Below are 27,251 nucleotides of genomic sequence, written 5' to 3' on the forward strand. Positions count from 1 at the left end.
CTGACTAATTAGATTTATGAAGCGGAAAGGCCATAAGTACACCATGATTTGCTTTACTATTTTAAATCTCGGTAACCCATTCGTTAAGTCTTTACTATCAGAAACAGCATTCTCATATTAAATTTACATTATTATATATATTACAATATTATTTACTCCATTAAACTTATGTATTTCCAAGATTTAACGTATCCAATATGAACAATAAATGTCTTAAATAGTATAAATTATACTAGATTTATTTTTGACCGATTTTATCAATGTTATTTGTAAATATAAAAAAATTATATTAACAATGGAAAATAATGCAAATCCCGGGATTGTCAAATTGTAATCCCGAAATCCCGGGATCAGAATTTTGTCTCGGGATTGGATTCCCTAGTCACAACTAATACAGATCAATATTAGCAAAAATGTCAGAGTTCTCATTATTTATACTACGTAGGTATGTCAGTTAAAGCAAAATAAAGATATTTTCTAATGTGTCGTGTTGGCCTGATGATGCTTATCGTCAAACTTTTGATTGTAATAATTGACAAATATAGGTACATATTTATACGATTACAATAAAACAATTTCCGTAATGTTAGTTCCGTGATAACATATTTTTTTATATAGTAAAAGAGCAATCGATCTTATACACCCATTTTGTAATAATTAAGATATATTTTTATAATAATAATTTTTAAAACCTCTGAAATCTGAATGTTCGGTCTGTAACGAGCGCATCTGAAATGATTCAATGATTGTTCTCAAACTTGCATACAATGCTTCCAGCATGACTTTGCAATAATTTTGGATAAGACCACGGCGTCTCTTCTTAGAATTTATTATACGATTTGAAGAAGAAACTTTGTAAGATATTACAGTATCTACATACCTTAGACTATTTAAAATATAGTTAGTTACTAACTGTAAAAATTAATTAACACATCCAAATTTTATAAGCCGAACTTCTACTTGGGGTAAGCTTGCTTTTTAATTATGCCTGAAATCAAAGTCAGGTCATAAATTTATTCGTTTATATTTGCGGAAGTAGGCATTTAATTTCTTTTATTTAATATTAATCAAAATTTAAAATGTTGAAGAAAACCTTAATCTATAAATAGTATAAATAGAGCATAAACATAATTTATGAAAGTGAACCATAAAAGACCTCTCACCTACTTAGTTACAAGTGACATTGCATTCCAGACTCGTTTGAATTCGACACCATTAACGATGAATACTTCAGAAACCTGCGGTTTTCAGACAACATTGTTGTCTTTGAGAAGGACCCAGAAGACTTTCAGATCAAGATGCAGGAGCCAGCTTTCTTGCTAGATCTAGCATTTAAAAAATGCATCTAGCTTATGGCGTTTTTATTATCATTTTTGATGCCTTCAACAGCTTTAAATATGGTAGATTTTTAGTTTATTTATTCAGATATTTAACCCTTACAGCGCGAACGCCACAGCTTTTGTGTCCTGATTAGGGGGTCATTAGATATAATTAGCATTTTATTTAAATGTGGAAATTAAAAATTAATTAAATTCTCTGAGAAGGTAGGTCAGAACTTGAGAAATAAAATAACACAATGAAACAATAGGAGCATTCTTGACGTTATAGTGATTGGTGCCAGATATTATAAATTAGTGTGTGCTTAGGCATGTGGCATCAGATTGACGATTATCGAGGTTTCCACTCTCTGGTAATTACCTGATTAATACTTATCATAGGTTGTTAGATTAATTAAAAGTTGTCATCGTATGTTAGGATTGATTGAGACAAAAATTGAGGAATCCGACGTAAAAAATCAGAGTATGGATTATATTAAATGTGGAGTTCGCTAATAACGGACTCATTCGTCTGTCCATGAGACCTTCCACCACTTTGCAGGGAATGGGACGACTGGATTCCGGACAATTGGATGTCGCACTGTCGTAGATACGTATACGGAACGTAGACGAGATATTTTAATCAGTTTATATCTACTACTTAGTATTTTTAATTCACTTTACCCTTAACAAAATGTATTCTTTATTGCGGATTGAGAATTACCATGCCTAAGGCTTTATATAAAATAAAAAAAACTCTTTTTTAGTTGGAACTTAAACATATGCACGATTAAATCATTATTTACGTCTGCTATTAAATCATAATATAATCATTTAAATATAAATAATAATATTAAATATATTTTTTTAAAGTACCTATATTACCTAGCGTTTATTTATTTTCGAATTCCGTGGCGTCCAGTTGTCCCGGTGCCAAATCATCCTAGACCCCTCTGTGCACCTGATTTCTCACGACTATATTATTGATTGTTGGCTCTTACTCAGATAATATTAATATTTTCAAAAAATCTGTCATAGAGGCCTATTTATCACATAAAGCCACTTATATTATGACTATGCATTTGGTCCTTAATATGTTATAATTATCGACAGTAACCTGTACAGTACCTGAACGACAGAAAAGCAGAAGAATAAAGGGGGAAGAAGACTTGGAAATGCAATAAAAACCGACTGTAAAAGTCACGAATAATATACGAATAATCATATTTTCTGTTATTATCTAAATATTACAATTATTTCGATGCGCACAGGTATTCTGTTCTCCGCGCTATGACTTTGCACGATGCCCCCTGCCCGGTCACGACTATGCTTTTTCTCGCCCCGTCCGGGATTCGAACCAGGCTCGTTAGCAGGTCGGCCGAAGCGGTAAGCCACGCACAATACGGTGGCCGTGTCTCTGATTTGTATCTCAATTCCATCGAAGGCCAGCCCGTAAAAAGATGACAGAAGGCGAAAATATTGATTAGATACTTCGGTTAGGAGACACATAAGTCTAACATTTGTTTATTTATTTCATTCTCCTTATACGATGTTAATAATTCCTTTACAAGCATCATATTGAATAATTCTATTCTTTCAAATTAAGTTATTAAAACTGTTATCGTTGTCATAATTATATTAATACTATCAATTGAAGATACTTGATGGAATTTGAGTTTAAATTCTAATGGATTTATTGTGTTTCAATCCAAAACTTTTCTTTACCATTTCGATTATTTCTGTTTTGTTGTCACATTCGACTCTTATAAATAGGGCGCGACGCCCAATTATTTGATTGGTCCTGCCATTACCCACTGAAGAAGGAAGCCGATACATTACACGACTGGTCCTACTTTTCGCCCCTCCCGTTGTCTATGGATGACCTGTCATTGCCTGTCATTGTCTATAGAGTGCTCATACTGACGGGTCTGTCGTGTTAACTTGTCGGAGTATTCTTAGTTTCAGATTTCTTTCAGATTATTTTAACGTATCTTGGAGACCTTGGAGTTCATCTGATTTAGTGGTTATGTGTTATTAATAATTGAAAGTGACGATCAAAGTAAGTGAACTTCTTCTATCATAATACACTAGGACGTTTGTCAATGTGACAGTCGATTCTAAACGACAATAACTAATAACTTATGTATACTCTTCAGTCATTATAGAATACCAAACTCTGCTTGCAAGTACGTTATCAATCAATAGTATTGCAGTGGACCACTCGTTGCTTGTGCAAAAAGTTATGCTCAGGCTTTATTAATCTAAAGATGGCGGGGGTCCTGCCCAATCCGTACGCATGGAAACTAATCGACTATAAGATGATAAAAACCGACTATGTGAACAAAAATAGTAAGATAGGTATATTTTTTTAAAGAAAAGGAATGAAATATATTTATTTTTAATAATAATAAATAATTTAATTATGATTAGGTCATTTTAAGTAAAAATAATAGTTTTGTCTTCGATAAAATTCACTCAAAAGATTCATAAAAAAGAGCATTAACTGCCTTTTTTCTAGATTGTTGGGCGTGTTATATAATAACACTATTTGTTTGATTTATATTTTTTTCCTACCATTTCCATGAAAGAATTTAAAAAATTCACGATGACTTGCGATTTTTTGATTTGTTCACACAATGTGTGTCCGAGTCCACAGGTGCGCGCAGTTGGACCTATGTCATAATCAGAAACCTATTCTTCGATTTGTATCACTTTTATTACACACAAAAAAACATTTCATTTTTAGATCAATGGACCCAAATATGTCATATCGACTTCATTTTTGTTTGAATGATTTTTTAAATATGGAACGCCAATAAATATTTTTTTCAAGCATTCCTATGATGTTGTATTCAGTATTGTATCTAGGGACGTCAAAAATGTATCAATAGTTTTTCTTCAGAGCTTCGAACTAATCATATATCAATACCAATTCATTATCGGATAAAAAATCGCGGAGATTCTTTATTATGAACAATTTTGAATTAGCTATAAATAAACTTAAAACGTGAATATCTCAATATCATTTATTTTGACTTGTTTCTGTTTCGAAATGGTATATCGATATATAGCACTCTCAAGGAAAACTAAAACAACATTATATAAAACTCACCTGCACCCGATATTAGCATATGGATTAGAATGCTGGGTACTCAGAAAATAGGATGAGAGAAATAGAGAAGAATTTTGTGAATAATCTTTGGGGCTGTTCAAGAATGTAGCATTCGGAGGTAAAGGTATAATGAGGACCTGTACATACTTTATGGGGGCGAAAAGATCACGTGGCATATTATGAAACTGCACTGAATAGGTCACGTGCATAGAATGCCGGAAGATATACCAGTGAGTCGGGCTATGTACGCAACCCCCGATGGCAAGAGAAGACTTGGACGGCCGAAATTGAGATGGTTGGTCTGCGCCACGGGAGATTTAAAAGTGCTCGATCAACGTAACTGGAAGAGTGTCGGCGCTAGATCATCCAGGATGGATTTTGAAGGAGGCCAAGACCCACCAAGGCTTGCAGTGCCATATACGATGTTGATATAAATATAGGTAATATATAAACCACTAAAATAATAATTATAAAACTATTGATATCCTAGGTTTCTGCAAGTATATACAATATAATTTTGATTTCTATACTTATTCTCTGTCTCATGTATTCAGTTGAACGGCACTCACCTGTTTTATATGTATATTGTTACAATACATGAAACGTTAGTACGTCAAACTGTTTATGAAAATTAATTAAATATTCGATATTAGTAACTTTGTAAATACTTAACCGCTTCCATTTTTAATCGAGAAATCCATGTCAGATACCAGTAGAAACATATCTGGTACATCCATACAGTGACGTCATTAGACACAATGCCGCCCCTAAGCAGAGCCAAAATGCTGTCCCACTTTTTATACAGTATTTTTTATCATCCTTACATGACTCCAATATCTAAGAAATGTGTTTTATGGATACATTAATAACAAAATATATACCACCAAATCTAATTTATATGCCATCTCTACTTCAATATACAATATTGCGAGTCCACGGTTTCAGATACATTTAAAAATACACCTGACAACTTTCAAAACTTGCAAAAATATTTGGTAAGTATGTACCTACCTATAATTCGCAAATCTGCACGTGTCATTGGTGGTCATCAAGGACGTGACGTCCAAGGACAACGGAAGTAAACTAGACATCGCGAACCCGACAAAAAATTACAGTCTTGTTAAACCTTTTATGTTACTTAATTATCACATTTTGTTTCCAACCGGTGAGCTCAATTTTTTATTCGAAAGATATTTCCATTCTTACTAAGTTAAGGTACCTATTTACATTAAATTAAAATTAAATACCTAATGATTTTCCTCGATTTGCCGCCCTGCGAGCAACTGCCGCCGCCAAGCGACGCTCAATCTGCCTACCCCCACGGGACGTCACTGCATCCATATCTTTAATCATACTCTCAAAGAAAACTTCCTCCCTAGTAACCAGTGCAATTATTGATGCAACCATAGTCAGAAGTTTTTATTTTTACCAGTACTTTATATTTCCAGTGGTCTGTCAAAGATAAAAAATAATATAAAAAACAAGGAACGCTTACTGAAATTAATAAAATATCTGCGCACGATTTTTATCTATAAAATGAGTGAATGTGTCCAGTCATGTTGATCTATACTTTACACTATGAAATATGATGGATGGATTTCTGAAAAGAATCGAAATAATTTCTATGTCGATCGTATCAAAATGCTTGGCTCCCAAAGAAGTTGTGCTAGTCGGTAAAAATGAATATTTTATTTTTTTACGTTAATAACACGTTCAGTTCGTGGAAAGACATTAGGTTTTAAAATACACGAAGACACAACAATAAAATGGGTTACCTTCTAGGTGTAACTGTATGAAGTATGAAGGTATAATGTTCAACTGTGGCGTAATAGGGGATATACACAGAGCAGGTTAATAAATAGAATTCGGATAGGCTATAACCCAATACACTACACTTTGAAGCAGGGTTTTGAATGTGTGAGTGTCCACTACAGTGTGAACCACACATTATAGACGTGAAATAATGTGTGTTGTAATTTCAAATACACCAATGTCCAATATTGAATGAACGTCAGTGCATAAAACGAGAGCACTTATCAGAATGAAATACAAGCGTATACTCAACACGTGTTTAAGTATATCCCATATTTTTCCACACTCGAGATCAATTGCCTGTTTCTCTACACCCGTTAGATATTTCAGTTCCCATTATTTAAGGGATATACCCATATACCTACTTAAACGCATGATAATGAATATGATATTTTCAATAGTTATGTCATCAGTATGCATTAAAGTTTACAACGTAAACGAAACGTTCATTCAATATTGATTTCATATTATGGCTTCAAAGTCTTGGTCAATTACGACTTGCTTTCACATTAAATTTCTAACTCTCAGGGAATTTTGTGTCTTAAAATCGTACGTGATTGTCAGACGCAGCGATTGACAGTCTGTGTTTTTTGAAATTCTATTTTAATAAGTATTTTTTTGAATTATTTTTGTTTTCCTACTTCTATTTTATTTGTCGTCTTACATAAATAAAAAAATCATATTTTTTGGAATTTTCCTGTTTTTACACTGATTTTAGTATTTTTATAGGTTTTTTTTTAAATTTCCCGATTTCTCGAGAATTCTTTTCTGGAAATCCCGAATCTCGAGATTGAGATTTTCTCGGGAAATACCCAACTCTAGTTGTGACATTCGATTCTTATAGGGCGCGACGACCATTTATTTGATTGGTCCTGCCCAATCCGTACACATGGAAACTAATCGACTATAAGATGATAAAAACCGACTATGTGAACAAAGATAGTAAGATAGGTATATTTTTTTTAAAGAAAATGAATGAAATATATTTATTTTTAAAAATAATAAATAATTTTAAAACGTTCATTCAATATTGATTTCATATTATGGCTTCAAAGTCTTGGTCAATTACGACTTGCTTTCACATTAAATTTCTAACTCTAATAAATATTTTATGTAGATATATTTATATTTATTAAATAATTATTTAAAAGTGCTACATATTGTGAGGTTATCTAAGAGTTTATCAATCAGTTGACAGACTCCTCGAAGCCACGGTTTTCATTACTTTTTTGGCCTACCGCGCCGTTTTCAAAGACCTTTCAGATCCTTTTATATCTTTTGTTTACTTTCTGACGTCACATTATATCAGACCCCCCCTCCACCCCTAGATTGTGACGTCATTATGTACAACCTCTTATATGTCATTCTGTTTTCATTATATTCCTCAATTATACGTTGTTTTTAAGCCATGTAGCTGATTGATATTAAAATTCATCTCTAAATCAGTCATCGTAGGATATCCACGAACCTAAAGCACCTCTGATTATCATTATAAATTTGCGCAAATAAAAATTCTACTGGTAGGTACTTAGTAATGATGTAGGGCTAATGTGACAATTATTACCTACTGTTGCGACTGTTGAATTTACATTTTGCCCTTTGCGTCGATTTCTCTTGCTCTCCACCCCTCGCAGTATGTCTTAAAGAATATGTGATCAAACCGCTTATTCAAATTAATTCAATTTTATACAGTAAATTTAATTTTTATTATTGAAAGCCAATGTATCCTATTTTTATCATAGAGGGGGTACAATTGTAGAGGGGGTACAGTCGACACCTAGGGCCTCCGCGTAACTTAAGCCCCACTGGCTGGTTGATCAATATACTCAATGAAACGTTTCAATTATCAATTTGATTCTCACTAACCACCATCTGTATTTTTTCTCGCCGTGAACTTTACTCTGCCGATGCCTCTCGCAAGCCGAAATCCTCTCCTCCTGTCCCGCCGAGATACGAAGGCTAATCCCCGCCAGCACGTGCCCGGCACGCGTGCCACTCCGCCCCTTAACTGCCCGCCTACTAAATTGTGCCACGAAGCCACATCCGCATGTGTAGGGAATTCCCCATTCTTTTATAGTGACCGAATTAGCTAAGTGATTTTTTGCTTGTTGAATGAAAGCGTTCACTACCATTGTATCAGTTTACCCCGGAGTGGTTAGTTTGATGAAATAATAAAAAAAAACTATTTCAATGATTAACACTCCCGTTACTGTAATGGTAATGTCACTTTAGGTTACCCAGTCAAGAAAATTACAAATATTTCAGTTAATATGCACTTCGTTATCTTCATATTTGAAGGAGTTATCGCAAGACAATGGTATGCCACATAATTATGAATTTGTTGATTTTAAGTAAAACCAATTCCAAGGGTACACACTCACGTATTACTAGACACTCTAAAAAAATACACAGATGTCTCAATATGATCTACGCGTAGTTCTTGCAAATTCAAATTTTGCTCTAAAAATGGTTATGACAATGACATGCCACACCAGTCAAAATGGACACCGGTCAGTCATTCACGACTTCTTGCTCCAAACAAAATAATTATTTTACCATTTTAAATGAGGATAGTGATTTTTCCTGTTACAATAGTGATGTTACTCGAGAATATGTGAACAACGAACAAGAACATTACATTGCTCATGTCTCCAAACTATGTTTCTATGGCATATCATTGTCTTGCAATAACATCTTCATTTCAGCTATTCCTAGAATCATCAATAATACATCTAATCAATATGTTATTATTTTCAAAATCGTATAATTAATTAAAAACATAAAATTATTAATTAAAACATATAATTGACAGTAATCCGCCAGATTTAATTTTGTTATAAATAATAAATGCACATTGCAAACTCTTCTCTTGCTCTTCCTCTGCTTTGCCTTCCCTGGAGGCTACCCAAAACTACCAATCTCTCCAGGTTGTCCGGTCCGCGCCTAACAATATGTCCAAAAAACTGTTATCTTCAGTCTCTGGATGATTGACTGGTTCGTCATGTGCTCCATCCAAGAAATACGAAGCATTCGGCGCCAACAACACATCTCAAAGGCATCAATTGCCTTTTGTTCTCTTGCCTTCAGGGTCCACGACTCGACTCCGTATAGAAATATCGAGAACACTAATGTTTGCACAACATGATACAACAAATAGCAAAATAATGATCATGAAATTATTAGACTTATCTATGTTGCAAAAATACGCATGTCTGAAGGTGACATCACCGGAACGGACGGAATTTATTAGCATGGTAATGAAAAGGTTCAAAACATTGAAGCAATATCATAATACCCACTCTTTAACATACAACATCTCAATATCAAAGAGGACACGTTTTACATAGATCGAAGACATCGAAAATCTACACTGCAATGATGATTGGGATTTGTACAATGTTTTTTTCCGACAGGTGTAAACACATTAGTAAAATAAGACAGCAATGCCGTTACTGCTATGTATGTACGTTTAAGTGTTTCCTTCATGCCACGAAGTCAAATGACAGTAGGTAGTGTAATGAAACAACTGTGTAGTTAGTAATAGAAGTGAAAAAATCATAACACAAGGACCCCAGACTTTGAGAAAATCTTATCTATCTATATTGTGACCTCGCCGGAAATCGAACCCGGAGCCTCCGGACGAGAGGCCAACGCCTTACTCACTGGGCTACGAGGGTTATCATTTATAAGTTCTTTCTGCAATGTACAGTATTCTCCTCATGTTTTTCGATTACAGGATCAGTGTTGCCAACCATAGATACATACCGTAATTACAATAATTTAAATACTGCAATTAAAAAAAAAAAACACCTTTTCTTCTGGGCCACTAAACATGAGACACTTTGTCAATATTTGTTTATACAAACGTGTCACTGGATCAGTCCATTACTGGCATTATTTTTTGATTAATCTGACGACTTCAGGCTCTACAAAGATACCATGAAGTGAAGTCACCAAATGCCATTCCAATGTTGGAAAGATTCTGCACTCAAATATCTGTAGCTTCTGGGAACCACTGACATGCATATACTGACGTTTATACCCCATTTACACGTACATGGATTTACTGCTGACAGTACGTATTATAGGTATAAACATGTATTATCATGCAAGTTGCTACATTGCATGCATGAATCAAAAAAGTTCGGAAGCTTCTGAATTTTCACGCGACAGTTTGATTTGGTCGATTTCTGCGCCTGCGCAGTATAACGATAGTGGCAAACCTGCCGGTAAAAAAACGAACTACACTACGCAGAGAACTATACAATGACAACATCGTATCACGCTTACTCTGATGATTAATATAGGTGTTGAATGTGAATAATTACTTTATTTAAGCTCCTATTTATTACCTAAACATACTACAAATATTCGTGAACGTTATCGCGTGTAAACGGCATCGCGATAGTTTAAAATAAACACTATTGCTGCAAGCAAATCCTTAATCCATGCACGTGTACAGGCGCTATTAAAGTAGGCAGATATTGTCAGTGGCGCAAGCAAAAAATCCCCTTTCCACGTAACCTACTCTCAAGAGTTTCATTATTATCTTTCTTTACCTTATTTTCCGGCCTTCAGAATGTGCCACCACTAAACATTATTTCTATGACCTGCCCTTCCTTGCGAAACGTCACTGCGCTTGGGTATTTTTTTAGCTATTTTCTTACCTTCCTCATCCAATTATCTTAAATTTATTTTGACGTTTTGCAGAAAGTGGTAGAAACTGTCCATTGATCATTCCATCGGTGTGAGGTGATATTATGTTGTCAGTGATATTTAATATTGCTATTATATACCATCTAACTTTACTATAGTCAAAACCGAGAGTAGGCGCTGCCTATATGATTTTTGCCCGTATCCACAAGCGAAAAAGATAAAATTCCAACGTCCTTGAATAGAAGTAATTTATTAAAAATGTAATACCTACGTCATAATAATTATATTTCCCCTATTAGCATTGACTAAGTGGGTTCTTATACCCACCACATCAAAACGGAGTCCCTGCAACATCACCGTATTCCCGAAACAGCAAAAACACAACCCCCATTCCTCCCCCGTTCAATCGTCACAGCAGAGCAAATGAACAAGGAAGAGATTAGCGTGCGACTGGTAGGGTGAGTTTCCCCGGCTTGAATACTATCATGTTACAATTTCATTACGAAATCATTACCCGCGATTTGCCGATGGGGGAGAGAGGTATTCGCAGAATTTAAGCAAGAATTGCCAGTGGTAATTAACCAATGATGACTGAAAATATATCAGTGGCCCACAGGGCAAAGGGTAGATTTAACATAAATAGTTTAACACACTAAACTTTGTTAGACATACATATTTGTTTTTATTGAATATATTACGAACAATACAAATTGCAAATGGTGACGGTTGATTTTAACAAGTCAAAGGCAGTATGATAGTAGGCCTTTCAATAGGTTAAGGCTATACTTCAGTTGAGGCATGGTCTAAAAAGATCGTGACTAGGCGGTGCGCGGATTGTGCAAATGACGCGAGCCGAACGAAATATAATTTGTCATAAAAAATCAACATGCGTCCATTTAATGTTATGTTTATTTTTATATTAGTAATAATAATAGTATACCTATTCATTGACCTGTTTTCTTTTTTAAGTACATACGTAAAGTTTTTTAGTCATCTTTACACGATTTAAGAATATTTTCATCCGACGCCATGACAAAACAAACCGACGTGCGGACACCTCGACTGTCGTTCTCCGATTGGCGACTAGTGCGAAATTTCGTTTCACCTACTATTGAAAATTATTTTCCGTTTCACTTATGTATGCTCTTAAGTCTAAAGGAGACCGATATAAGTAGGCACGTTTGGCTGAAAATTATACAATTATTGTGGGTAAACTTTTGTCACTTAAAATGCATATCCACAAACATTTTTTTTAATATATGATATAATAATATATTGAAAATTATTGGTAGATATTCGTATAAAATTGATTTGGTTCAACGACAATATTTATTTAACATACATAATTTTGAAAAACACTTCTGAGAAAACATATTATAACTAATAGAAAAAATCTTTTTGAAGAAAGTAAGACACCCGGCAGGAATCGATCCTGCGTCTCTTGGGTTTACATCCCGTGCGCATTGTCCACTATGCTACTAGGTGACATACTAATTACGACAAATTTTAACTATTGGCCTTTATAATACCTGCTCATCAGTGCTCTTCCAAATATATGTTCAATAATTAGAATGGTACATTCTTAAATCTTGAGAATTATTTGTTGAATAAAAGAAATGGTTAATTGACAATTTATTTATATGCGCGAATAATTGAAGGCAAATGGAAAACATCCACTCAGGATTTTAAATTAATATTTCTTGATTTACGTTATAGTTTCTGCATTATTCAGGAAGAAATATATATAAAACTCCATTAATGTACGTAACTCATTCATTACGTATTATTAATAGGTACGCATTTTAAATAGAAAAATATTGTTTTTTATGTTCATAATGATAGTACGGATTAGTCAATATTATTTTATTACACATAGAGCCAGAACTAATCAAAAAGTTAACAGATTTTTCATCCGCAATGTGCATGATGTTATGCATAATAAAATATATCCTACTTTCATTTTCATTACGCATTATAATAATAATACAAAGTTTGACGATACATGCGAAATTTGAAAAAACTGCGAGCCAACAAACGGATCGGTGGGTGAGTGGGCATGCCGCCTGATTGAAGGATGAAAGGATTTCTGGGTTGAAAGAAGACACGCGTTCGAGTGCAGGTTTGCGACACGCGATACATGAGCCAATCATTTAGTAAAGATTACCAGCATCACGATCATAACCAAATATCTTTCGAAATAACGGTTTTTTCAAGCATCTTTCACTATTTTTACTTGTTATCTCATCAACTACTGTCCGACAAAAAGAAATCAGCGATAACATATCGATGTAGTCGCATATAGTAGAATTCTCAGTGACCTACTTGTCATGGCGGCAACGCGTGCTAGAGGCGTGTTTAAATAATGTATCAGCTCTGTTTTCAGATGCGACTCCTTTCCTTCTTCGAAATAAGACAAAAGTTTACTAATAATAACTCCTGATCGTGTTAGACATATTATCATTATAAAAGGTTTTAAATTACGTATATTGATAGATCCGTACATCACGGAATCGTAAAATGAAATGATAAATTTGGGGGCGTTCCTCATTTGAAAACGGAAGTATGATTAGCTTTACTGGATGGGATTGTTAGTTCACAGTTTTAACACGTAGACAAGAAGTTCTGGTTCGACAGTAAGTCATTCGTAATGCTAGAAGACCTTAGAGTAGAACTAGAGTGATTCATATTATGGTATTTTATTTATTTAAAAACAAACCATTGTGTACATACACATAACAGATTAATAAATAGAATTCCGATAGGCTATACCCCAAAACACTACATTTTGACACAGGGCTTTGAGTGTGTGAGTGTCCTACGAAAATGAACCACACATTATAGACGCGCAATAGTGTGTGTTGCAACCTTCAACTACACCAATATTGAATGACCTTCAGTGCATAAACCGATAGCAGTTGTCAGAACGAAATACAAGCGTATTCTTGACACGTATTTAAGTTTATCCCATATTCTTCCACACTCGAGATCGGTTGCATGTTACTCCACATCCGTTCGGTATTTCAGCTCCCATTATTTCCGATTTCCCTGATGGCGGCTATAAATGCTATTTTTGAAACTCAAAGCATATTGAAACATTCTTATCAACTTTAATATATTTTAGATATTCTACAAGTCCGCAAGCCGCTATTTAAAACAGCAAAAACGTTCCTTCAAACATTTTCGCGTGTGATTGTAGGCACATGTTTTCCATTTGTGGTGGAACACAACGCACCGTGAGTGTAAAACCAAGGCATCTGCAAAAGACATATTTTGGATATATTTGGGTTTGAAGTCTTCGTTTTGTTAGGAGAAATAGAGTTTCTATAAAAAACCATAATATTTGGTTTATATCTATACTATATTGCATGTTCTTTCAGTTAGTTCACTTTTACATTATCAAGTTCACGACTTTTGCAGTTGTTTTGCATTTAATCTCGAAATTGAAAAATTTGCAGATGTATTGGTTTTACACTCACGGTGCGTTAAGTCATATTAGTTTTAATGTTTATAAACGGTTTTTATACAGGTGTTTTTTTGTTTACGAATAGAGTACTATACGTTTTATAACTTTGCACTTTTTACTACACTGATTATTTGCCTGATTACCTCGTATAAAATTAGAAAAAAATATAAGTAATACATAGATAGATATATTATATATGTAAAATAAATATTTTTAGAATATTCTATTACACCGTTTTCATCTTAGAGCATGGATAGCCAACCTTTTCAGCAGCCGCAATCGAGGGCATCCGTTGTGTGTTCTCCCAAGGTGCAGAACTAACCTGCCATTAGTGATGCCAATTGGGGCGGCAATAACCATGTTTAATTAAATCGCTTCGGATATTGATATATTCCACTTACGTGAGGGTGAATTTAGGTGGACGTTGTTTTATAAGTTTTTAAGATAGGGTCTATCAATGTTCACTCTGTGTGCTTCCATCTACTTTTATTTTATTACTTATTGTATTATTAAGTCACATTTCTCTGTATTTTTACTTTAAAAATTGTTAACACTTATTTTATGTCATGTCTTGAACGCGTTGAATTTGTAATTTGTTATGTTCTTTATATGTAAAATAAATAAATTTGATTTGATACTCTAGTCTACATGTATCTTGGTCTGAAATAGGCAATATAATTCTCTCTCTTTCCTTTTCTTTTTACCCATTCCAAACTTTTGATCAATTCTAATGTTAACAAAAAAAATAATAAATATTATTTATTACGTCTCATTAGTCCCATGGCCAATCATAAATCAGGCGATGAAATAAAGTTGAATAAAAAAATCGATAAATGTTTGCAGACGCATCCATCCCATCCTGTCTCGTCCATTGAAATCGGGAATTCCCGTCAAACAGCAGTGAACATCTCCCGCTCACAATGCACCGGAAATATCTCCAACAATATAACTAAATATAACAATAATCACAATAAAAAAGATTTTTTGGTACTTGTGTGTAAGGTGACTGTAATTTCGGATATTCTATGTGCTTCACTGGCAGCGTTGCCATGTGAAATTAAAAAAAAATCGGAATTTAGGAGCAAAAAGTGGGACAAACTTAAAACGCATAGTTCAATATTTCTATAAGATCAATCATAAACAACACAACATATACCTACTACAATACCTTTTAATTAGGTATCAAAATTATAATATTAAACAATATTCTTTCACGAAACTCGCCTATTTGTACTTGTATGATGATTTTACTTCCTGAAGATATCTTTCTGCTACCTACTTAATGTATTGGTAAAATTCTGCACATGTGTATATCGCGTTGAATTGAACAATTAGTAATTCCCATTTTATTAACTCATTATATCATCTGTTTCTTGGCGGCTATCGTGGTGCAGTGCGTAAGGCGCTGGCCTTCCATCCGAGAGTTCTGGGTTTGATTCCCGGTGATGACACAATATTTATGTGATTTTCTCAAAGCTTGTGTGTTTGTGATTGTTTAAAATTACTAACCACACCTTGTACGATAAAGCAAGGACATGGTTATTAATAATTTAAAAATCTGTTTCTTACATCTGACCATTTTAAATTCATCTTAGAAAATACCCGTTTCAAACGTTTTATTTGTTTTGCTGAATAACCGTAAATTTAGCCCGTAAAAATCGAATTGATAGGTACCTACTTAAAAGCATAGACAAAGATATGATAATACCTCGATTTCAGAATGAATTTATTTTAAACCTGGTCACCCCATTGAATATTATCGTGGACGCACACAATTCGGTAGCCATAAAAGTAAAAAAAAAAGGTTTTATAAAAGAATAAAAAAATTGATGGGGCAGTATTTTCGCTTTACCAAATTTTATACGCTCCGGTCATTGTCGCTTAAATCCTAAACGCTACGACCTTTCGCTTTTCATTATTGTAATTTTTTTTGTCAATCCCAAAGCGAGAAATCTGGACGTTGGATGCGAAACAGGTTATAATATTATCGATACAATAAGATCAAAGGTATAATTTTAGCTACAGGTGGATTCAAACATTTTCAAAACATTACACCACTCAGGTACTTATCACAATATTATTTTTACACTGTAGCAGAGGTAATTTTTTTACGCAGATGACGCAATTCGTCAGCTGAAGTCGTCAGTATTAAATTATTATAAAACTATGCGTGTTTCGCAAAAAATGAGTATAACATATTACCCAAAACATGGTAGAAGCACAGGTATGTCATATTATTATTTTGCCATTACGACCACGACGAAATCAGTTTAGAACGGTGTTAGTGTCATTTTAAAGATCATGGCAACCAGATTCTGGTGTCTTGGAAGGCCGCTAAATACTATATACCGCAGTGATAAAGGTGAAGGTAGGCCATGGAGATCCCACATACATAGTGCACACTAAAGTTTGTCAATCATATTTTTTTTTATTGAACTAAGAATAAATATTGCAGATGGTGCTGGTTAGTTTTTACCAGCATAGTGGATGTAGGCTGTGCAGATCCAACAAAAATAATGTACTTACCTACACTTTATCAGTCATACTTAATTTATTATTTTCATTGAATGGTTTTACTTAATTTTTTAAAATTCATATTACCCCCTGCCTTACCAAACCATAGTATTTCAATTAATTCTATCTATAAAATATTTAAAGTTATGTATCATTTAATAGCAAAATTTTGGTAGTTTTTATGATGACTTGGTTTACGCCGGGCTTAATTGAATTTTAAAAATCAACTAACACTCTTCATTTTGTAGTTTTAGTTCAATGAAAATGAATACGTATGACTGACAAAGTTTAGTGTGCACTATATATGTCAGATCTTCACGGCCTACCTCTACCCTTCGCCGCTGATCTACAGAGTATATACGACGGAGCTACGGGATGCTCATATGGCCTGGAATGACGCAAGAAAACTGGCGAGCGACAGGGATTCTTGGTGGCAATATGTGTCAATATGCTCAACTAAGCGGCGGACATGGTTAAAGAAAAAACAAAGAATTCAGACGCCTAGCACTAGAGCCAAAAATAGCACCATTCCAGTTTGGTTTTCCGACCAATTTCGCTATACATACCACCCTGTATGTTATCAAATATTGAAATAAAATATGTCATAAAAGCAAAATGCAGAAGCCACTTTTTTATATTTGACTTTTAAAATTAAATTTATAGCCGACTTGAGTAAAATTACAATAAAAACCTGTATACAGATGAATGCAACATCAGAAAAATATAATATATTCAAGTCGCACGTGCGGTATGTAAATATATAATAATATTATATCCTAATTAATAATCATCATGAATCCTGAATCTATTCACTGCTAGATGAAGGCTGCTCCAAGCTGTTTCCACTTCTGTCGGTCCTGTGCGTTGCATTGCCACGTACTTCCGCAAAACTTGACCATGTAATCGATCCAGCGGCCTCTAGGTCTACCTTGCGGACGTTTTGTGCCTCTTGGGTACCACTGAATGACTATATTTGTCCAGCGATTGTCCATTCTTTGAGCAATGTCTCCACCCCTTTTCCATTCGAGGTTTTAGCTAACTCCATGATATCTCAAACCCTTGTCTGTTTCCTTATCCACTCATTCCGCTTTTTGTCCTTTCGCATTATGCCCAGCATGCACTTATCCATACCACGCTGTGTTACTCTAAGTTACTGGATCTCTCTTTTCTAATTAATAATACGACATGTAAAACAATCGTATTTACATAAGTACATATATATTTTCAGAAATATTTAAATACATTAGAAATTAGATAATAATAATAGCTCAGGGATCACAGAATTAATGGGAACTCAAATACCTAACGGGTGTAGAGTAACAGGTAAACCGATCTCGAGTGGGGAAGAATATGGGGTAAACTTAAACACGTGTCAAGAATACGTAATTCTAAGCTTGTTCTTAGTTCTGACAACTACTCTCGGTTTATGCACTGACACCCATTCAATATTGGTGTATTTGAAGGTTGCAATACACACTATTGCGAGTCTATAACGTGTGTTTCATTTTCGTATGATACTCACACATTCAAAACCCTACTTCAAAATGTAGTGTATGCGGTAGGTATAGCCTATCTGAATTCTATTTTAATAATCTGTTATACGAGGGTGGGTCAATAAGTCCTTAGAAAAGCCGACAGGTGGCGCAAATTGTACTGTAAGCGGTTTGTTTTCATGCAGCGGCACTACCGATTCAGTATGCTGCGAAGTTTCAATCAGATCGGTCGGGTTGTTGTGTGTTTCTCGTACATTTAAAAAAAAAATTTGCTTGTGGAAAATGGAAAAATGGAAAATGGAGAAAATTGAGTTTAGAGCTGTTATTAAACATTTTAATATAAAAAGGTTAACAGCAAAGGAAATAAAAAATGAGTTGGATTTAGTTCACGGCATATCTGCTCCTTCACTTGCAACTATTTATAACTGGTTAAATGAATTTAAACGTGGTCGTACATCAACAAAGGATGAACCACGCTCAGGACGTCCTGTAGAGGTGACTACACCAGAAATGATCAATAAAATCCACGATATGGTGTTAAGTGACCGAAGATTAAAGTTGAGTGAGATAATTGAGGTTACAGGGATCTCAAAAGGTAGCGTCATTTCTATTTTACATGACAAATTGGGCATGAAAAAAATTTCTGCAAGATGAGTGCCGCGTTTGCTCACAATTGACAATAAACGCAATAGGGTGGTGGCCTCTAAAGCCCTGTTGTCGCTCATGCAACGCAATCCGGATGAATTTTTTCGTCGCTTTGTGACTGTAGATGAAACATGGATACACCACTATACTCCCGAGACGAAAGAACAGTCAAAGCAGTGGATTGCGAAGGCAAACCATGTCCAAAGAAGGCGAAAACCGTAAAATCAGCTAGTAAGGTTATGGCTACTGTATTTTGGGATGCACGTGAAATTATTTTCGTTGACTATTTGGAAAAAGGAAAAACAATAACAGGGGATTATTATGCATCTTTATTGGACCAGCTAAAAAACAAAATTGAAGAAAAACGGCCTCATTTAAACAGGAAAAAAATCCTCTTTCATCAGGACAATGCCCGTGTTCACACATGTTTACGATCAATGGCTAAAATTGAAGAATTGAAGTTCGAATTGGTCGACCACCCACCGTATTCGCCAGATTTAGCCCCCAGTGACTTTTTCCTTTTCCCAAACTTAAAAAAATGGCTAAGTGGACAACGTTTTTTTTTCAAATGAAGAAGTCATCGATCGGACAAATGCTTATTTTGAGGACCTTCCGAAAACTTATTTTTCTGACGGTTTAAAAAAAATTGAGAAACGTCTAACCAAGTGTATTGAGCTCCAAGGAGATTATGTTGAGAAATAAAAAAAAAATACAAAAATAAAAAGTGTTTTAATGCTTTTTTCTAAGGAATTATTGACCCGCCCTCGTACCTATGTGTAATAGCTATTGTATTAATGTTTACAAGGTATTAGTAATCTAAAACATAAGAAGGTACTAGGTAGTCTTTCTTACTTTTAACTTGACTATTGGTTGTGATAGAAAATGCCTATCTCGAATCTTTAAAAACTATTTTTCTAAAATTTCTAGAATTCTCAATTCTCGAGAAATCATCAACGAGAGTCTCAAGAAAACGAGTAATGGTTACTAGACTAAGCTGTCTAATAAAATTTTATTTCTCGGTAAAAAAAGACCTCTTCCTCTGAAAAACACTTTTGAACGGAATTTGTTGAATTTTTCGGGTTTTTAGGGCGATAAAATATTTAAAAATCTCTTGAGTTCACTGTGAACGGTACTTGTTAAATTTCTCGAGGATTTAGAAATCAAAAAACTCTCAACTGTCAAAATTCACTAGTCTCTGCGGGTCTACGTTTTATTTTCGTAGAGATCGCTGCTGTTTTAGTTTCCGCTTCACTTTAAGAGTGGAAATAAGTGGCAATAACTTGAAATCGACCTTTTAAACTGGCGTGTGTAGACGTCCCGTATAAACAGTGTGAAAAATGCTGTCTGTGGAGTGTGGCTACTACCGGTGCTTATGTCTGCGCCCGTTGTAAATGCGTGCTTTGAGAAGTGACATCTCCAAATCCTCAAGGGATAGTCTAGGCTAATAATGCAGTGCATACGGACTGTACAAAATAAAGAACAACTGTGAATATTACCACTTTTGAGAATCGGTAAATTTTCGCCGGGGGAGCTGTCAAACCCTCGAATATGAATGTCTCCTGATGTCGAATGGCACATAATTCACTAACGTATCATTATTTAATAATGGATTTTTTTCGATGTAGCATTTTGAATCTAATTTTGTCTCAGTGCAGTCCTGGAAAATAAATTGTAGGTATGTTCAATATATGGAATGTTATCAAAATCTTATGAATTGTTCATTTGAAAAAGAAATGGTTAATTAAAAAAATGTTAGCAAGTGCATGACGTAGACGTTATAAATAACTAAACATATTTGGCGAGGGCCGGGCGGCGGTTAGTAATTTAGGTAATTAAAATTCCTTGGTTTAATATACAAAAATTGAGAGTCAATAGTAACGCAATTTGATATGCATTTCATGTATGACCTACTAGTTTAAATTGTCGTCATTAGATAGGAGGCTCGTAGCATAATTGGTTATTGCACTGATTGGCGCGACACCAATGGTTATACGGGTTTAAATCCCGCCGAGTTTCGTATTTTTTTCAAATAAATATGGATTTTTCTAGTGGGTATATATTATATGAGGTGTTTTCAAGTTATTAGAATGTTATTTTGATTAATTAGAATGTTACATTCTCAAAATCTTGTGAATAGGGAATCCAATCCCGAGCCAAAATTCTAATCCCGGGATTTCGGGATTACAATTTGACAATCCCGGGATTGGCATTTTTTTCCATTGTTAATATAAAATTTTTATATTTACAAATTGTTAAAATCGGTCAAAAATGAATCTAGTATAATTTATACTATTTAAGACATTTATTGTTAATATAAACGTTCAATCTTGGAAATACATAAGTTTAATGGAGTAAATAATATTGTAATATAAATAATAACGTGAATTTAATATGAGATTACTATTTCTAATAGTAAAGACTTAATAAATGGGTTAGCGAGATTTAAAATAGTAAAGCAAATCATGGTGTAGGTACTTATGGCCTTTCCGCTTCATACGTCTAATTAGTCAGCCAAATATGAAACTGCCGTGAAGCGTATGAGATCATGGTGGAATTACTTTGTTAATAGTGTGAAGCATTGTTTTTTTTCAATATTTCTCATTTTTATTAATTTATGTGAAAAAATAAAATGATTCGGCAACTTACACACGGGTATAAATCAAACTTCAATAAAACTCAGTTTATTTCTAATGAAGTATTTTTCTGTTATATTTTCGTTTTTATTTTATTTTCCATAAAAATTGATAAAAAAATCAATCCCGAAAGCTTCGGGATTATGTTTATCAATCCCGGGATTCATAGGTATCGAAAATAGCTCGAGATCCCGGGATTGGAATCCCTACTTGTGAATTATTCATTTGAATAAAAGAAATAGTTTATTGAAAAACCTATGTAATTCTTTACAATTTACTCATTAGCCTTAGTAATCTTTTTTCAGTTTGACTCTCATATGCATATTACAAAGTTGAAAGCTCCATCTGCATATTATAATTTTTCATTCAGCAACTTTGGTATATAGTAAGTATTGATTATGATCGATTTAAATAAAAAAAAATGTACTGCATATAGGTCCTCTACTGATAACGTAGAAATATATTATTCAGAAGTTACGTATGTGTCAAAAAGTGAAAATTGAGTTACAACTTATTTAAACTCTGTTTGTTAAAAGAATGTACATATTCTTCGACATTTTTGGTTTTCTATGATAATAATATATTTATAAAAAAACAAACAATTTTATCGTGAGCATATTAAAAGAAATTCCTGGATCAGTCAACACGTCGGAAATAATATTTTAAAATATTATAAAGGATAAAAAATATCACCATTTTTATCTGTTCTCGGTGAATTAGATGTGGATGTAGACCATTTTTTTCTAGGGCTACACTTCGATACAATGGAATCGAAAAAATGTTTCGGAAGTTTCGAATTATGAATATTTTGAGATGGAATATTAAGGAATTTAAAAGAAATAGTTATACAAAATTATAAAAAAAAACTTGATGGCATGGTTTATTTTATGCATACTTTTATATTACTATCGGTTTTTATTGAAGCTCAAAAGGCAGGAAATTAAAAAAATATCAAACATCATCATGTTTAATACCTATAAAATATGTCTAAAAATGCAGCAGTCAGTTGGTTACACGAAATGAAAAAATCGTATTTATTTTTCGTCTTCACATACCAATTATTATTATTCAAAGTTGAGCAATGTCCGTGGTGAAATTCATCCTGCTGTCAGAAATAGGAATCTTATGTTTACTCTCTTTTCAATGATTGATCCATTTCTACAAAACACTTCTGAAAAAATATATAACCGGAAAAAAAAATTAAAACACCCAGCAGGATCGAACCTGCGTCTCTCGGGATTCGCGCCCACTCACATCGACCATAATGCTATAGGTATCCTATCTAATTGAGATAAATTAATTGAGAGAGAAAGAGAAAAAATAACTGATGGCTCTTAAAATAGTCTCTGAAGCACTTTCCAAATTGAGTTACTATTGACAATCGGAATTTGTATTTTAAATCAAAGTAGGTATTAATTACTTTAATTACTAACCGACGTCGCGGATCACTCCAAGAATTTTTATTATATTTTTTTCTCAGAAATATTTTCAAAATTATATATTATGTTCAATAAAAATAATGTTACATTCTAAAATCTTGTGAATTATTCGTTGAATAGAAAAAATTAGTTGACTGATCCATTATTTTTTTCAGATTCGTCTTCATTATTTAGCAGTGAACAGTTCATTTGACTATAATGGTGATTTTTATATTATATAAGATAATATACCAGCCACGTTTGATTGACGATAGAAAAGTATAAATTTAATTTCTAACTAAAGGAAGATAGGTACCGACAAATCGTAGAGACAGTCAATGAGGTAGTTGTCTTTCATTGAATTTCAATTTTACCCAATTCACTCAAAACCCTCATAATACTACAAAGGAAATCCAAATTAGATGAACGAATCACTCGATAGCCTTTTAAATCGTATAGAAAAAATATGCCATCTTTGGTATAGTACGTCTATTGTCTATTGTCTATAGGAATATGGTTTTAAAACCAAAGCTTGTCAAACATTCTTGAGTAGATATTTAGATATTAAACCATTTTATAATCGTGCATATAAATAAATCACATTTTTTTTTTGCTTATTTATAATATCTTAGTTGCCTCAGTGAAGTAGTCGGCAGAACGCGCGCCATGTATCCACAGCTTGATCAAACTCACAATACGTTGGGCGAGTGGCTGAAAACCACTCTTCGTAAAAATATAGTATTACATAGTGATGGGGAGCGAACTTTACACGATATGATTAAATGAAAACCGAAGCACTGTACCTAAAATTTATTCGATGCTTCTTCCCTTCATACTCGTGCAATTGTTTATCGCGTACTGGTTGAAAATTATGAATTTTGGGTATCTTTGAGAGCTAAGTCTTCACAATCTGTCCGAAAAATACATATGTCATTATTATGACCGATCTTTTTTTCTTATATTAATTAAAACTACATGATAATATAAAAATATTAATAGGTACCATAAATTGGTATTACCTATAATTGTAAATCTTGTTCCGTTGTAGTGCAAAACCCAATGAACCCATATGATGAAATTTTCACAGACTTGTTTCTCAATATATTATCCAAAGATAAAACTTTTCGAAAATAACACATTTCCAACTAATCATCGTAAATCAGTAAAAGTCGTCAGATAGCAGCAGTGAAGTGGTGAGATGGGGTGCGAGCATAGAGGTGCGCGCCTATATCCAAACGTTGTTGATCGCGCAGGCTAGTGTGATACCGATGTTAATGACATGATAACATGGTTCCCATAAGTGACAAAGAAGGCGACGTTGCGGGTCGACCAGATAAGTGAGATAAACACATCACAATTTTTCTCTAATTGTAAAAAATGGTACTGTTGAGCATCACTCTGCTTTTAATATTAGCGATATGTAAGAGGGTGGCGCCCAAGATCCTGGCCTAGGACCTCATTTCAGGATGTGGGAGCCATGACTGATATACACGACTAAATGCACTGACTGGATATTCATAGCAATGTACCAGATGGATAGAGGAGGAAACTATAAATTGGGACTATCGGTAGAAAATTATAATACAAAGGCTGCGTTGCTGATTTTTGATAACGTCTGACTAGAATAAAAAAGGCATCGGTTTCATACTATGTCTAAATTTCATAAATGAATATAAAACAATGTATTTCAATATACCTAGTTTGACATTCTCCATTCACCAATCGAATCATTTAACCAATCAGGGTTGCCAAGTGACGCGGAATCAAAAATCGTTTGACAATTAAAAAATCTGAAAACGTAAAGGAATGAATTTACTAAAATGACGCGCGATTTTCGAATTGGCGGGAAACGAACCGCTCGCGATCGAATTAAATTTGAAAACGAGCGGTCCTTTGACGATCAGCTACCGTACCACCCTACGATTTGAAAAACATTGCATATTTTACAACGTTTTTCTTAGCACGTATTCTTATTTGTCCGGTGGTTCTTTGTCCGGTACTAATCTTGCAATCGTTTTTAACTAGCTTCCTGACTAGCTAGACATTTGAAACTTTTAGAATATATCAGAACACGATGACAATGCATTTTTAATACTTTTAGCCATCTTTAAGTAGAATTGAATTCATTTTCAGTTAATTCTGTTTTGTATGAAAAGTTATTTCGACACCATTATTGGTTGCTAGGAGTCTGGGGGATCCTAGCAACTAAATTATTACTATGGAACTATGGAAATCAATATGAAATGACATTTCATTATTCAGTATTTCTATCAAATACAATTTTTTTGATCGTGCTAGTCAAGTCAAGTTTATATGATTCAACAGAAAATTTAAAAAAGTTGTATGTAAAAAGTTCTTTTTATCTTGTAATTATTTAGTTTGAGAAAGTAGTGATGAGAAAAGGAATCAGATTTCTTAGTGATATTTTTCCTCATTCAGATAGAAAATGGTGTTCCTCACCTGCTAGTAAGATCAAAATTAAGAGAGACTGTTAAAAATGGGTTTTTGGAGTGACCAAATCAGTTCAATATTGCAATAAAGATGGTATAGTTAAGTACCTACATAACAGTGGCGCACCCAGGATTTAATATTGGGGGGGGGGCCAAGGAGGAGAATATAAATTAGTCCCATAGGCTCTTTTTCTTCTTCACAGCCTAATTTCACGTTTATCGGTTATTTGGCTATTGCACTCGGTGTACCTACACCATGGTCCCCACGTCCTGAAACGGGCCCTCAGGCTAGGATATTTGGCGGGCCCCCTACCTACCGCTAAGATTAAAGGCAGTGTGAAACACTACATTAACGTTTTTCAAATTGTGTTTTAGTTCAAATTAAGGGTACTTATACAGTGAATTATTGGCGATTTTTAATACATCTACTTTAATAATGGAGCTGTCGAGTATCGATACATAATAATCAAAAAATATATTGCACAATTATATAATTGAAAATGTTCATAGCCATGAAGTATAATAGCGCCGCAGGCGACTTTTTTTACTATTAAAGCTAATTTATGATGTGTGTTTATCTCACTTATCTGGTCAACCCGACACGCCGGGCCCCCCACAGCCCGGGCCCCCAGGATAGAGACATGTCAGCCCTCCCCAGCCATGATTTACGCCACTCCGGAATTCGGGTGGACACCGAGAATTTTTTGACAGTTCCATTAGGGATTGGGTTTCTAAAAAAACCTGACATTAGTGTTTCGAAATTTTTGTGTTAGAAATTAAAATCTAAGAAATTTTTCTAAAAAGGGTGCTGGAGATTTACAAATCATTTTTTTGTCGTGTTTTTATTTGTCTAAGCCCAAAGGTATAGGGCTTTCAGTTTCAATGTTTAAAATCATTCTGATAATTTTCATGTTTGGGGGGTGCCAGGGCCCCTTGGCTCCCCCTTGGGTGCGCCACTGCTACATAATGTGTAGGTAACAGAATAAAATAAATGTTAACTTTCTCTCTATTGGCAGCACTGAATTCATTGTTTATTAACACATATAAATATAGGCATGTTTTTTACATACTTACTTGCTTTCGTAACTTACTTAGATGAACGGTGTGTGACATTCTTCTGGAAGTATAGGCGACTCATTCAGTTGATTTATCGATATTTTCAAATTATAATAACACCATTACAAAGTGATTTCATCGTAGTCGCAATGCCAGAAGTCATTCATTCATTTACTGTCATTTGCTGCTTTTCGTCTGAATTATAATTTTAAAATGTAGGGTTGTAATTCGGGAACACAAAAATAATGGGAAGAGCGTTGCCTTCTGGCTGAGTCTCCAACAAGCAATGACATTATTAAAGGACGACGCACTCAATCCAGTAGCTAGCAAGTAAATTCGCATGTATAGGTAGACGTTACGCAATTTCCATTATGCGATCGCATCGGGAATTTATAGCAATATGACCTTTATTGTAATGGCGTTAGAGCTGTGTTTCTAATATCAATGTTCATTTGAGCGAACTCGTTCGAACCGAACCATTCGGCAGACCCAGCATCAGGAATTTATAGCAATATCACCTTTATTGTAATGGCGTTAGAACAGATTATGCCATTCGGCAGACCCGACAATAAAGTGAGTGTCATTTTCTTTTCCAGATAATTCGTCCATATTAATGTCATTGCCAACAAGGTATAAATCTCGAGTTTGGATCAAATTGTGATATACTTAAACATGTTTTAAAG

The sequence above is a fragment of the Rhyacophila brunnea genome, unplaced genomic scaffold (genome assembly GCF_057557595.1).
Source record: "Rhyacophila brunnea isolate RB1 unplaced genomic scaffold, BYU_Rbru_1.0 scaffold_4, whole genome shotgun sequence".
In the NCBI taxonomy this organism is placed as follows: Eukaryota; Metazoa; Arthropoda; class Insecta; order Trichoptera; family Rhyacophilidae; genus Rhyacophila; species Rhyacophila brunnea.